Source organism: Hylobates moloch, unplaced genomic scaffold (assembly GCF_009828535.3).
Source record: "Hylobates moloch isolate HMO894 unplaced genomic scaffold, HMol_V3 SCAFFOLD_5, whole genome shotgun sequence".
Classification (NCBI taxonomy): domain Eukaryota; kingdom Metazoa; phylum Chordata; class Mammalia; order Primates; family Hylobatidae; genus Hylobates; species Hylobates moloch.
This window is the reverse complement of record NW_026652280.1, coordinates 104,392,728-104,406,980: the sequence shown is the minus strand read 5'-3', so window position 1 is coordinate 104,406,980 and position 14,253 is coordinate 104,392,728. Positions and strand designations below refer to the sequence as shown.

The 14,253-nt window shown below is 42.4% G+C and overlaps 1 pseudogene; it reads left to right on the top strand.

Moving 5' to 3' along the window:
• LOC131383517 (short coiled-coil protein B-like) overlaps positions 1-2,787 on the top strand; it is a 4,048-nt pseudogene extending 1,261 nt beyond the window's left edge.
• The last annotated feature ends 11,466 nt before the right edge of the window (positions 2,788-14,253 follow it).

Here is a 14,253-nt window from a genome sequence, read left to right as displayed (position 1 = left end):
ATATATATATATATATATATATATATATATATATAGAAGTATTAAAAAGTGGTTATTTGTTTCTTAAACATGTCAATAAAAATTCATATGATTTAGTCCATAATGTAGCTGTACATGTACACAATGGAAAACAGTACTAGAAATACTGCTGTAAACATAATAGACTTGACCTCAGTTAGGCTTGTTCCAGCAGCTCCTGAGACTGGGCTTCTATTGAATGAGCCTGAATTTCATTCCCACTGATTCAACAGTGTTAGCCAACTCTCATGTAGCAGACATTCTGACTCTGGCCAGGCACTGCTCTAAGCACTTTACATGTATTGACTCATTTCATCACCACAAAAACCCTGCAAGGTGGGTATTATTCTTTTCTCTATTTTACAAAAGCCCTTAACCTAGCCCAAGATCACCCTGCTAGTAAATGGAAGAGGCAGAATCAGGATCTAGGCTGCCTGGCACCAGAGTTCATGCTCTTAACCACTATGTTATGTTGCCTTTCACTAAAATATAATTGGCTTCTTTCATATCAACCCTTAATTCAATAGAGAGGAAGGGGAAAGTAATTCCTGAGGGTGTTGGTATGGCAGGCAATCATGCAATTCTATAGAGTAGATACTCAGAATTTTTTTTATTGAATGCAAGTGATAAATTATTATTGCTTTGAGTGATGGGGGTCTTACAAATTAATTTTTGTACTTTTATGATAGCTAGAGTAAGAAGGTATTCAATAGAAAGACACATGGCATCCAGAAGCAGGTATGAAAACAATAAAATAAAATAAAGATGCAGATGGAATTTTCTACTGAGGCTAGGAAGTTGCTAGCCTTTCCCTGGTCACTTAAATATTCCATCATTACACTTCAAACCGCAATGTCATGTAAGGTTTCAATCTGTCCCAGTAAGTCCTTGCTACTTTGTTAAGTCTCTGAGGGCTTCAAGTAGATACTTCTGATGTACTTTCCAGCTTTTCTATTTGCCCTCAGTGGGAAGGCTGGTCTGAATTATGTGGTTCACCATGCTGGAAGGGCAAGTCCCTGAGTCCCTGATTCATTATTTTACCATCCTCCACAACCTCTGAAACAGCGCCGTCCAACAGAAATGCAGTGTAAGGCACACAGTAAATCTAAGTTCTCCAGTGGCCGTATTTAAAAAGTAAAACACGGGCCAGGCACGGTGGTTCACGCCTGTAATACCAGCACTTTGAGAGGCTGAGGCGGGTGGATCACCTGAGGTCGGGAGTTTGAGACCAGCCTGGCCAAAATGGTGAAACCCTGTCTTTACTAAAAATACAAAAATTAGCCAAGCATGGTGGTGGGCACCTGTAATCCAGCTACTCAGGAGGGTGAGGCATGAGAATCATTTGAACCCAGGAGGCAGAGGTTGCAGTGAGCCGAGATCATACCACTGCACTCCAGCCTGGGCAACAGAGCAAGACTCCATCTGAAAAGAAAAAAAAAAAAAAAAGGAAAACAAAACAAAAAAGCGAGATAAAATTTTAAACCACATTTTAGGCCAGGCGCAGTGGCACACGCCTGTAATCCCAGCACTTTGGGAGGCCGAGGCAGGCAGATCACGGATCATGAGGTCAGGAGTTTGAGACTAGCCTGGCCAATATGGTGAAACCCCATCTCTACTAAAAATATATATAATATATATTAATATATAATATATAATGTATATTAATGTTAATATATAAATATTAATATATTAATATATTATATATTATACTATATTATATAATATATAAGCCGGCACAGTGGTGCGCACCTGTTGTCCCAGCTACTTGGGAGGCTGCGGCAGGAGAATCACTTGAACGCAGGAGGCGGGGGTTGCAGTAAGCCAAGATCGCACCACTGCATTCCAGCCTGGGGGATACAGCAAGACTGTCTCAAGAGGAAAAAAAATAGAAGAAAAAAGAAAAACACATTTTATTTAACTCAATGATAATATCCATAACATTATCCTATTTATAATCAATAAATTATTAATGAGATTATTTTTGGTATCATCTTCAAAATTCAGTTTTGGAAAGCACCGTTGTCAGTTGGTCCAAGTGTCCAGGCCTGAGGCATCCGCCCGAACCCTTCCACTCCTGGCCCCTCAAACTGGAAGAATATTCATCATGCATTTTGTATCCAAGGCTCAAAAGTTTGTTACCCAAGATGATGAGTGCTGACATGGATGCAGTTGATGCTGAAAATCAGGTGGAAATGGAGGAAAAAAACAGGACTTATTAATCAAGTGTGGAAATTCCAACGCATACTTGAAGATTTCTCTGCAAGAGCAAACGCAGGTAAGGAAGAAAATCTGAAGCTAAAATCAGAAAACCAAGTTGTTGGGCAACATATAGAAAATCTCATGTCAGCTTCTGGTGTTTTTCAAACAACTGACACAGAAAGCAAAAGAAAGTAAGGAATTGACATACCTCTGTTTTATAGAATTGCTGCTGATAATTTTTTCTTTTAAACTTGGACGGATTCCAAAAAGTTACAGCACCTTTGTTTGTGGCTTCATTGAATATTTATGAAGAAAATGTCAGGTGAGGCAAAATTAACAGCATTAACAGGAGACTTCCCTAAGTTTGTATATTAGTCTATGAAAACATGCAAATGAATTGTAGAGACTTTATCATTACAGTTGCACATATTGGCCAGGTGCAGTGGCACATGCCTGTAATCCCAGCACTTTGGGAGGCGGAGGCATGCGGATTGCCTGAGGTCAGGAGTTCGAGATCAGCCTGGCCAACATGGTGAAACCCCGTTTCTACTAAAAATACAAAATGATTAGCCAGGCATGGTGGCTTATGCCTGTAATCCCAGCTATTCGGCAGGCCGAGGCAGGGGAATTGCTTGAACCTGGGAGGTGGAGGTTGCAGTGAGCTGAGGTCGCTCTGTTGTACTCCAGCCTTGTGGACAGAGCGAGACCGCATTTAAAAAAAAAGAAAGAATTGCATATATTTATGAAACTTAAAGATGAATGTTTTATCAAATTTTCCTTGATTTGTAGATTTAGCACTGTCTTTTATTAGAGGCTTACGAAGATACACAAGAAAAATAACCACATGTTGTGAAAAAGTGACCGGAATCATGCACTGAATGCGCGGCCTCATGTACCCTGTCCGCCATCTTATGCCTCTTCTCCACTTGCCTCTTCCTCTTTCCCTTCCTCGAAGGAAAATATTGCTTTCACATTTGTAAAAGTCATTTTAATAGTTAACCATCTCAGAGAGTAACCTGCACTTTAATTGTTGAAACTTAACCAAAATAAGATACAGAAAGTATCTGTATCTCAGAAACAGCTAGGGCTTGTCATTTTTTATAGTTAGTATTAAGACGGGAATGCTGGTTTCTCTTTAATCCATTTAAAACAGACGGAAGCTATAAAAATAAAGATTTTTCTTTGAGGCTGAATTGCCAACTTAGGAAGATTTGTTGTTAAAAATTTGTTTTTGCACAAAGTAACTCACTTCATCTTATCTGGAAAGATAAGTTGGTCATGTGTATGTTTAAAATACAAAATTTAGAGGAAAAATAGAAATAGGGTGAAAAAGTACTTGGTAAACAGTAGTGATGAAATGTAAATATTTTCACTCCAGATTTTGTTATCTCTGGCACAGAGTAGATCTTTTGGGAAATATATATGAAAGTGGATTAAGTTTGACTAACCTGATGGAAGCCACATCTAGAAGAGAACAGTTACAAAGAATTTGGTCTCTAGATTTATTTGTACCCAGCAGATCAACTTTTGCAAAATTCCTTCACAGTGCAGTAGTATTAGAACTGTGAATGAAATAGGAGTGTTTCACATACATGCTTATTGACAGTCTTGCTCAGTATTTTATCTTACTTGTTCTCTCAGAATTTTCTGCCAACTCAACTACTTGATTTGCAGTCATCCTTTGTTATTATCCTTTAACAAGTTTTATCTTATTTATTTTTTGAGACAGGGTCTTCCTCTGTCATCCAGGCTGGAGTGTAGTGGCACAATCTTGGCTCACTGCAACCTCTGCCTCCCAGGCTCAAGCAATTCTCCCACCTCAGCTTCCCAAGTAGCTGGGACTAAAGGCACATGCCATCACACCTGGTTAATTTTTTTATTTTCTGTAGAGACGGGGTTTCATCATGTGGCCTAGGCTGGTCTCAAACTCCTAGACTCTAGCGATCTGCCCACCATGGCCTCCCAAAGTGCTGGGATTACAGGCAGGAGCCACCACGCCCAGCCTGGCCTCAAATTTTAAAAATTTATAGGTTCCATTTGGTAAAGAAATCAGCATCAGAAGTAAAGCTAAAATCTTATAATAGGAAAAGAGATCCACGAATATAGCCTATGGTTATTAGATTTGGGCTACTTTTAATCATGGAATAATCTTATGTATTGGTGTAAGAGTTCATGAATGACTTTACCTGTATGAATTAGAATATTCAAACTGCAAACATTTTGCATCCCTTTTGTGACCTAATTTATAGACATTTAAATTGTGCTGCAATTCTGCTTTGCCATTTAATAAAAAGCTGTTTCAGAAAAAAAAAATCCAGTTTTGTATTTTATACTTACAGCACATCTCAATTTGAACTTTTCAGTGTCACATCTCAAGTGCTCAATAGCTTCTTGCAGTTAATGGCTACTGTATTAGACCACACAGGTCTAAGCCCTCATCGCTTTTCCAAAAGCAGAGTTCTGATCGAAAGATTTCCTGTTTTGGCCGGGTGCAGTGGCTCACGCCTGTAATCCCAGCACTTTGGGAGGCTGAGGCGGGAGGATTGCTTGAGCCCAGGAGTTCATGACCGGCCTGGGTAACATGGCAAGGTTCCATCTCTACAAAAAATACAAAATTTAGCTGGGTGTGGTGGCATGCGCCTGTGGTCCCAGCTACTCTGGAGGCTGAGGTAGGAGGATTGTTTGAGCCCAGGAAGTCAAAGCTGCAGTGAGTCGTGATCATGTCACTGCACTTCAGCCTGGGTAACAGAATGAGACTCTGTCTCAAAAGATATAGATAGAGATAGATAGATAGAGATATAGATAAATATAGATGTGGAATAATATTTTTAAAATATATTATTATATAATTATAGATCTATTTCCTGTTTCGGCACTGTGGCTCACACCTGTAATCCCAGCATTTTGGGATGCCAAGGGAGGAAGGATCCCTTGAAGCCAGGAGTTCTCAAGACCAGCCTGGGCAACACAGTGAGACCCTGTCTCTGCAAAAAATAAAAGCCAGACACAGTGGTACACCCCTGTAGTCCCAGCTACTTGAGAAGCTGAGGCAGGAGGATCTCTTGAGCCCAGGAGGTTGCCACTGCACTCCAGCCTGGGTGACAGACTAAGACCTTCCTTCTAAAAAAATAAAAACAAACAAAAATATTTTCTGTGTCAAAACTCTTCAATAATTCCATATTGCCTACTAATTCGAACCAAAGTCCTTATTCCAGTATTTCAGATGCTGTACAAAACAAAAGCATCGCCCTATCTTTGCAGTTTCATCTTTGCTATCCTCACACAAGAACCTTATACTCTAAGCAACTAGTTTTCCTCATATTTCCAGATCATCTATGCTTGTCACCCTCTGCACTGTTGACTTGCTTAATGATCATAATAGTCCTAGCTAACATTAGTTGGATGCCAATTATATGCCAATGAGTGTGCTAGACTCTGTGCATTATTATTTAATCTTCACAACTCTATGAGGTAGATATTATTATCCTCATTTTACAGAGGAGAAGTTAAGGTTCTGAAAGGCTAACTCGTTCAAGAGGACAAAACTGTCCATTGACCTAGAAGTGAACCAACCTGTTTTTAAAGTAGCGCTTTCCCAAAATTATCGTGTTGCCTCCCTCTTTCTGGAATTTCCTTTTCTCATTTCTGCCTCTTGAAATTCTGCTCCTCCTTCATGGCCCATCTCTGAAAATAGCTCTTACAAAAAGCCTTTCTTGGCCAGGCGCGGTGGCTCACGCCTGTAATCCCAGCACTTTGGGAGGCCAAGGCGGGTGGATCACCTGAGGTCAGGAGTTCAAGACCAGCCTGACCAACACGGCGAAACCCCGTCTCCGCTAAAAATACAAAATTAGCCGGGTGTGGTGGCACATGCCTGTAATCCCACCAACTTGGGAGGCTGAGGCGGGAGAATTGCTTGAACCTGGGAGTCGGAGGTTGCAGTGAGCCAAGATCGCACATTGCACTCCAGCCTGGGCAACAAGAGCGAAACTCCGTCTCCAAAAAAAAAAAAGCCTTTCTTTATCCCCAACTTGTTGTCACTTTTTGAGCTTCTACCAAGCTTTGAGGCTTTGAGGCTCCTTGTGGCAGACACATAGACTGAGTACAGAAAAACCATCCTCAATTTTCTGCCTAATATGATAATTATTTGTATTTTTGCTTTATGTAACTACCTGTTAGCCCATAAAGTACAGGGGCCCTGTAGCTCCTACTCTTCTTCGTATCCTCCACAGTATATGATGCGATGGTCAGCAGACACTAAATAAATATTTTCTGATGATTTAAATTATTTCAGCACCTTCAATCCAGTCTGTTGTGGAATCTCATCCTGCACATCACTGCCAAACTGTGCTCCTAAAACACATTTTTATCATGCTGTTTTCTAGAAATGTTTTCTGTTGCCTGCTGCATGAAGTCCTGTGCCCCTGCCTTCCAAGGCTCTTTCCCCATGCTCTGGCCTCCTTTCCTGAGTATTTTACTCAATTTGTTTTTGTTTTTGTTTTAAAGAGGGGGTCTCGCTCTGTTGCCCAGGCTGGAGTGCAGTGGCGCGATCTCGGCTCACTGCAAACTCTGCCTCCCGGGTTCAAGCAATTTTTCTGCCTCAACCTCCCGAGTAGCTGGGATTACAGGCACATGCCTTCATGCCAATTTTTTATAGTTTAGTGGAGATGAGGTTTCACAGTGTTGCCAGGCTGGTATTGAACTCCTGAGCTCAGGCAATCTGATGGTTCATGCCTGTAACCCCAGCACTTTGGGAGGCCGAGGCTGGTGGATCACTTGAGGCCAGGAGTTTGAGACCAGTCTGGCCAACATGGTGAAACCACGTTTCTACTAAAAATATAAAAATTAGTGCCTCATCTGTAGTCGCTTGAATCCAGCAGGCGGAGATTGCAGTGAGCTGAGATCGCACCACTGCACTACAGCCTGGGTGACAGAACGAGACTAGTCTCAAAAAACAACAACAACAACAATGAAAACAAAAACAAACAAACAAACAAAACCCCAGATTTTGAAAACTCAGCCTCTGATGTAGCCATGCTGGTCCCATGGACCTCCCTAGTTGCCCAATCATTCTTGCCTCCTTTCTAGAATGGCTCTCTCCATTCCTTGGCCTCTCTGTTCTGCAAGATCCACTTCAAGTACTGCCTCCTCACAGAGCCTTCTCTAACTACCCCAACTCTTCTTCCCTCTAGCTACACTTGCATGACACAAATTGTACCACGAAATTCCGATTCTGTATTTGCAGCACGTAAGATAGTTTCATCTCACTAGCTAACTTGAAAACACAGGATCTTGTCTTACTCATCTTCGTGTTGCACTGTGGCTTAACACATATTTAGATAATAATCAATAAACATTCGTTGAATTAAATTTTCCTAATTATAATATTCTACATGGTTTGTCTTCATTTCTGGTTCATCATGACTTGGCAATGGCTTCTGAGGCTTTAAGCCTTAGGTTTCTCTTTGAATCTCCTCCTGGTATGCAAAAGTCTGTAAACACATACAGTGTTTGAATACATTAGGGGAACATGTCATTAGATAATCTATCCTTGCATCACTCAAGGTATTTTATAAACTTAAACATCATCCTGTGACATTCCAAAGCTGTAAATTGGATTTTTGCAAAGCTGTAAATTGCCCTGAAATGGGGCACACTTGTTGCAAATTTATTTCAGCGATTGATTGAAAACAAAAAAACAAGGCAAATGTTTTGCACAACAGTTGCGCAGCAACTAAGTCTTATCCAGAATGCTGCACAACACTAAGTCTTACCGGGAATGCAGACTCCCTTTCATCACAAACGAGGCAACATCTCCTGAATAATGTGGAAAAGGAGAAATGAAAGCAAAATAAGGAAGCTTTGTCCCTACTTGTTACAGTTGTGCCTTCTCCAGCTTTTGAAGTCACCATCTCTTAGCTTCATGCTCCCTGAAAATCAGCCGCTTCAAGTTTCTCTGTCTTATTTAGTCTGTGTGTGTGTGTGTGTGTGTGTGTGTGTGTGTGTGTGTGTGTGTGTGTATGAGAGAGAGAGAGAGAGAGAGAGAGAGAGAGACGGCCTCGCTCTGTAGCCCAGGCTGGAGTGCAGTGGCGCAATCTCGGCTCACTGCAACTTCCACCTCCACGTTCAAGCAATTCTCCTGCCTCAGCCTCCCGAGTAGCTGGGATTACAGGCGTGCCATCACGCCTGGCTAATTTTTGTATTTTTTTTTTTTTTTTGTAGTAGAGACAGGGTTTTGCTATATTGGCCAGGCTGGTCTTGAACTCCTGACCTCTGGTGATCTACCTGCCTCAGCCTCCCAAAGTGCTGGGATTATAGGCGTGAGCCACTGCGCCCTACCCTTATTTAGTCTTAAAGAAAAGGATTTTGAATTTTAGGATGATTCCAATGCAGGTTCTAGTCTCTGTTAATTTACCCAAGTGTGCTAGGAATTTAATAACATACATTATTTTCATAATGAAATAGCTTACTTCTTACTGACCCCACTGTCCAACAAATGCACGAAGGTGAGGTGAGGAATACCCTTCATGGACTATAGGAGAATATGGGACTAGAAAAGAGAATTTTACCATAATGTTGAGTTTTCCCCTCAATTAACTTTATGTTAATATTATGCAATAACTTTCTGAAGAAAGAAAACAGAATTATTGAGTCATTAGGGAAAATAGGAATGTTCTGAATTGAAAATATATATTCTTTCTGATATTCTGTGTAGCTTATCTGCTTGATGCATTATTTGATCCTAGTAGACATCCCCCATTATCCTACAAGTACTCCCTGTCACCTAGCAATGTGTGCTCAAAGAAGGAACTTAATTTACCAAGAGAACAAAATAAGACATAATTAGGGAGTACTCTAGAAGCCAATGATAAGACCTCTCCCCTAACAAGTGAATAACAACAATTGGTGTGACACATTTGATGTGTTACAATTAATTACAAGGTAAGTCACGAGAAATGTTACTAATAAAAAAGTACCAACATTTGAAAGTGATATGTTTAACAATTAGAGCCAATTCAGCAGATTATCCCTATAATAATATTATGTTGATATATGTGCATTCCAGTATGCTTTCTGGGAGAGAGAAGGGGAGAATTATGGGTAGCTACCAACGACTGATATTATTTTGTGAACGTGTCCGTGGAAATGTGTCGAAAATGTGAACAACATCTGTCTTCTCTATAGTAATATGGGAAAGTTGAGAATAGCTAAGCTAAAAGATGTTGGAAGTATACTTTTTTTTTTCAACAGCTTCCATTCCTCCTTCTCGTGGTAACAGCACCCTGATTTTAAAATGGGGAAACCCCAACACTCCTGGGCTTAAGATAGAACCAATCTTGCCCCTAGCTTCAAATGTGGGCATAGGTCCCAAGGCCAGCCTGTCAAAGCTTTGTATCCCTCCGGCTACAATGACTGGCTGGGGAATGAGCATGTGACACAATCACAGCCTGCAAGACCTGTATCACGAGGTTCTTTGTTGCAAAGAAGAGTAGTCGATTTTGGCTGACTCAGAATTTGGTAGGAGTTACAAACTCTAAAATGTGGAATTGGCTGAATGGAGGGTGTGGGGATGGGGCAATGAGGACTCTAGTCCAAACTGGAAATTATGAATTCATGAACTATCTGTTGCCTATTGTTTTGGGGTAAGACCACAGGCCCACTGGAGTGTGGTATGAGAAGAAACGATAGTGCCGGGCACAGTGGCTCTCCCCTGTAGTCCCAGCACTTTGGGAGATAGACAGGCGGATTGCCTGAGCCTAGGATTTAGAGACCAGCCTAAGCAACATAGCAAAACCCTTCTCTACGAAATACATGCTGGGTGTGGTGATACAAACCTGTAGTCCCAGCTACCCGGGAGGCTGAGATGGGAGGATCACTTGAGTGCAGGAGGTCGAGGCTGCAGTGAGCCGTGATTGTGCCACTGCACTCAAGCCTGGGCAACAGAGTGAGGCCCTGTCTTAAAAAAAAAAGAAGAAGAAGAAAAAGAAATGATAGGAAAAATTCAGCATGTTGGCATATGTTGGCTCCTTTTGTAGGCTTCAGAAAGTGGCTCATGTCTGTAATCCCAGCACTTTGGGAGGTCGAGGCATGTAGATCACGTGAGGTCAGGTGTTCGAGACCAGCCCGGACAACATGGTGAAACCCTGTCTCTACTAAAAATACAAAAATTAGCCGGGCGTGGTGGTGCATGCCTGTAATCCCAGCTACTCGGGAGGCTGAGGCAGGAGAATTGCTTGAACGCGGGAGGCAGAGGTTGCAGTGTGCTAAGATCACACCACTGCACTCCAGTCTGGGCAACAGAGCAAGACTTCGTCTCAAAAACAAAAAAAAGAAAGAATACAAGAAATACAAGTAACTTAATCTGAAAGTGTTCTATCTAGAAGCATAGAGAGAATAATATATTGCTTTGCTAAGTGAAGTTCTTTCTGCCTATAGCCTGCAATATAGAATCCCATAGTTTAGAGCCCTATAGGAGAAAAAGTACCAAACTGGTCGGGTGCAGTGGCTCACACCTGTAATCTCAGCACTTTGGGAGGCCGAGGTGGGCGGATCACTTGAGATCAGGAATTTGAGACCAGCCTCGCCAATATGGCAAAACCCCATCTCTACGAAAAATACAAAAGTTAGCCGGGTGTGGTGGTGGGAGTCTGTAATTCCAGCTACTCTGAGGCAGGAGAATCGCTTGAACCCAGGAGGCAGAGGCTGCGGTGAGCCAAGATTGTACCACTGCACTCCAGCCTGGGCAACAGAGCAAGACTCCATCTCAATAAATAAATAAATAAATAAAAAGCACCAAACTAAACTTAATGCAGAGGCAAGGAGGCAAAAGATTTAGCAAGAAATAAGACCAGAGTTCCAGGCTTCTGTCATGCACCTCCAGCTAAGCATTTTCCCAGAAAAGAGGGCATAGCTCAGATTATGGGTATACATCTGCTCTTACAGCTTTTATTTTGAGCTACTTAGGACAAGTACCATTAAATGGAGGTCAGGGGATGGCACAGCACTGAGGTTGATTCCTAGGAGTTTGAAATTCTCAGGTTTAAACATTTTATCTAGAAAAACATTTTTTGGGTGTGATAACTCAGACCAAAAGCTACTGAGCTTTTATGGGAACATATTGCCAAAGAAACCCCAGGCCCAGCAATCTATTGTATTTTCTAGGTTTCCAATTTGTACCACAGCTAAAGTTGAGTAGGGCATGCCCAGAAAGGGCATTTCCATGTGCCCATCTCTGGCATAGCCGTGGAGAATAAGAGACAAGTAAGATCCTCTAGCAGGAAGAAGCAGGAGCCATGCTAGACCATAAAGAAGATCCCCACTGGGCGCGGTGGCTCACGCCTGTAATCCCAGCACTTTGGGAGGCCGAGGCGGGCGGATCACGAGGTCAGGAGATTAAGACCATCCTGGCTAACACAGTGAAACCCCGTCTCTACTAAAAATACAAAAAATTAGCCGGGCGTGTTGGCAGGCGCCTGTAGTCCCAGCTACTCGGGAGGCTGAGGCAGGAGAATGGCATGAACCCGGGAGGCAGAGCCTGCAGTGAGCCGAGATCGCGCCACTGCACTCCAGCCTGGGGGACAGAGAAAGACTCCGTCTCAAAATAAAAATAAAAATAAAAATAAAAATAAAAATAAAGAAGATCCCCATAGAAAGCGAGCCTCGAGTTTCCCAGTTACCTTGCCAAGGAACTCGTTCTACTGCCAGGCAGGGAGTCTTCCATATTCCTGTCTAGCAGGACATAATTTATGCTACAGACAACGATAACTGTGTGCTATTTTTCATCCATTCTCCTCTTTGCAGAATTAGAGTTTTCATTGTAATTACTCTGTTCCTTTCCATTTTTTTTAAAGATATATTGGCTAAGATAGTTTAAGTTTTACCCAGTATAAGCGAATCTGGCCATTTCTTTCTCCCTCTACCATGACCACAGTTTAAGTTCCCACCATTTCCGCGCTAGACTTATGTAACAGCCCTCTAACTTCCCTACTTCCATGCTACACTCCGCCCTACAGTCTATTCTTCCCTGTACCCCAGTTCACATCACTCCCCTGTACAAAACTCTCCCATTTCTCTTTCGTTTATTTAACAAATATTAAGCATCTGCTTGCCAGGCCTCAAGGAGCCATATCCAAATTTGAGAAAGAAATCAGAAAGAAATCATCAGCCAGAAATCCTAGTCTTAGAGTTGAACACAGTAACCAAATAAGGCCCTGGGCTGTCTCTCACTGGGGAAGAGGTGTTGATAAGCACTCTTTTATACAGGCATGAGCATTTCTTGAACAACTCCTTATTTCTAATGGCATTCTAATTTTGTTTAGATAACCACTTTCCATAACACCACAGGCTGAAATGAAGTCAGACAGGTGGCCTGGGCCAGGTGCAGTGGCTCACGCTGGTTAATCCTAGCACTTTGGGAGGCTGAAGCAGGTGGATTACTGGAGTCTAGGAGTTCGAGACCAGCCTGGGCAACATGGCAAAACCTCATCTTTACAAAAAATACAAAAATTAGCTGGGCATGGTGACATGTGCCTGTAGTCCCAGTTACTCGGGAGGCTGAGGTGGGAGGATCGCTTGAGCCCGGGAGGTCGATGCTGCAGTGAGATGTCACTGTGCCACTGCACTCCAATCCGGGTGACAGAGTGAGACCCTGCCTCAAAAAAAAAAAAAAAAAGGCCGGGCCTGGTGGCTCACGCCTGTAATCCCAGCACTTTGGGAGGCCAAGATGGGTGATCACTTGACGTCAGGAGTTGGAGACCAGCCTGGCCAACATGGTGAAACCCCGTCTCTACTAAAAATACCAAAAATTAGCCAGGCAAGGTGGCAGGCACCTGTAATCCCAGCTACTCAGGAGGCTGAGACAGGAGAATCACTTGAACATGGGAAGTGCACGTTGCAGTGAGCTGAGATCACGCCATTGCATTCCAGCCTGGACAACAAGAGCAAAACTCCATCTCAAAAACAAACAGACAAACAAACAAACAAACAAAACAGCCTGGGACCAGATCATGCTGCTTGTAGGCCACTTAAGACTTTTGTATTATATTTTAAGTTCACTAAAATATAAACCCAATGAGGTCATGAATTTTTGTCACTGTTGACTTACCAGAACAGTGTCTGCCTCATAGTAGAGGCTTAATATTTGTTAAACAAATGAAAGAGTAATGGGAGAGTTTTGTACAGGGAAAAACAGACCGTAGGGCGGAGTGTAGTGCAGAAGTAGGGAAGTTAGAGGACTATCACATAAGACTAGGGGGAAACAAAGGGAGCTTAAACTGTGTGGTCATGGTAGAGGGAGAGAGAAATGGCCAGATTCATATTATATTTTGAAGAGGCAGGGACAGAATTTGCTAATATGGACCAAAAGAGAAGTAGAGAAGAATAACAACAAAATGATTGAGCAATATTTAATTTGGAATCACATGGCTAAATAATAAAGTTTTATTTATTTATTTTTTTTTGAGATGGAGTCTTACTCTGTCGCCCAGGCTGGAGTGCAGTGGCGCGATCGCAGCTCACTGCAACCTCTGCCTCCAGGGTTCAAGCAGTTCTTGTGCCTCAGCCTCCCAAGTAGCTGGGATTACAGGCATGAGCCACTGCGCCCAGCTAATTTTTGTGTTTTTAGTAGAGACAGGGTTTCACCTCGCTGGCCAGGCTGGTCTCGAACTCCTGGCCTCAAGTGATCCACCCGCCTCAGCCTCCCAAAATGCTGGGATTTCAGGCTTGAGGCACCGTGCCCGGCCTCTTTGTTTCTTCTTTCTCTTTTACCTGAGGTGGGGTTTCACTATGTTGCCGAGGCTGGATTCAAACTTCTGGGCTCAAGCGATCCTCCCACCTCAGCCTCCCTGGTAGCTGGGTCTATGCAGGCATGCCACCGTTCCAGCCAGAATTCTATTTCTTTTTATGGCTGAATAATATTCCTTTGTGTAGAATATTACCACATTAGGCTATCCATTCATCTGTTAATGGACACTGGGTTGTTTCTACCTTTGGGCTTTTGTGAATAATGCTGCTAAGAACATTGGTGTATGAGTATCTGAA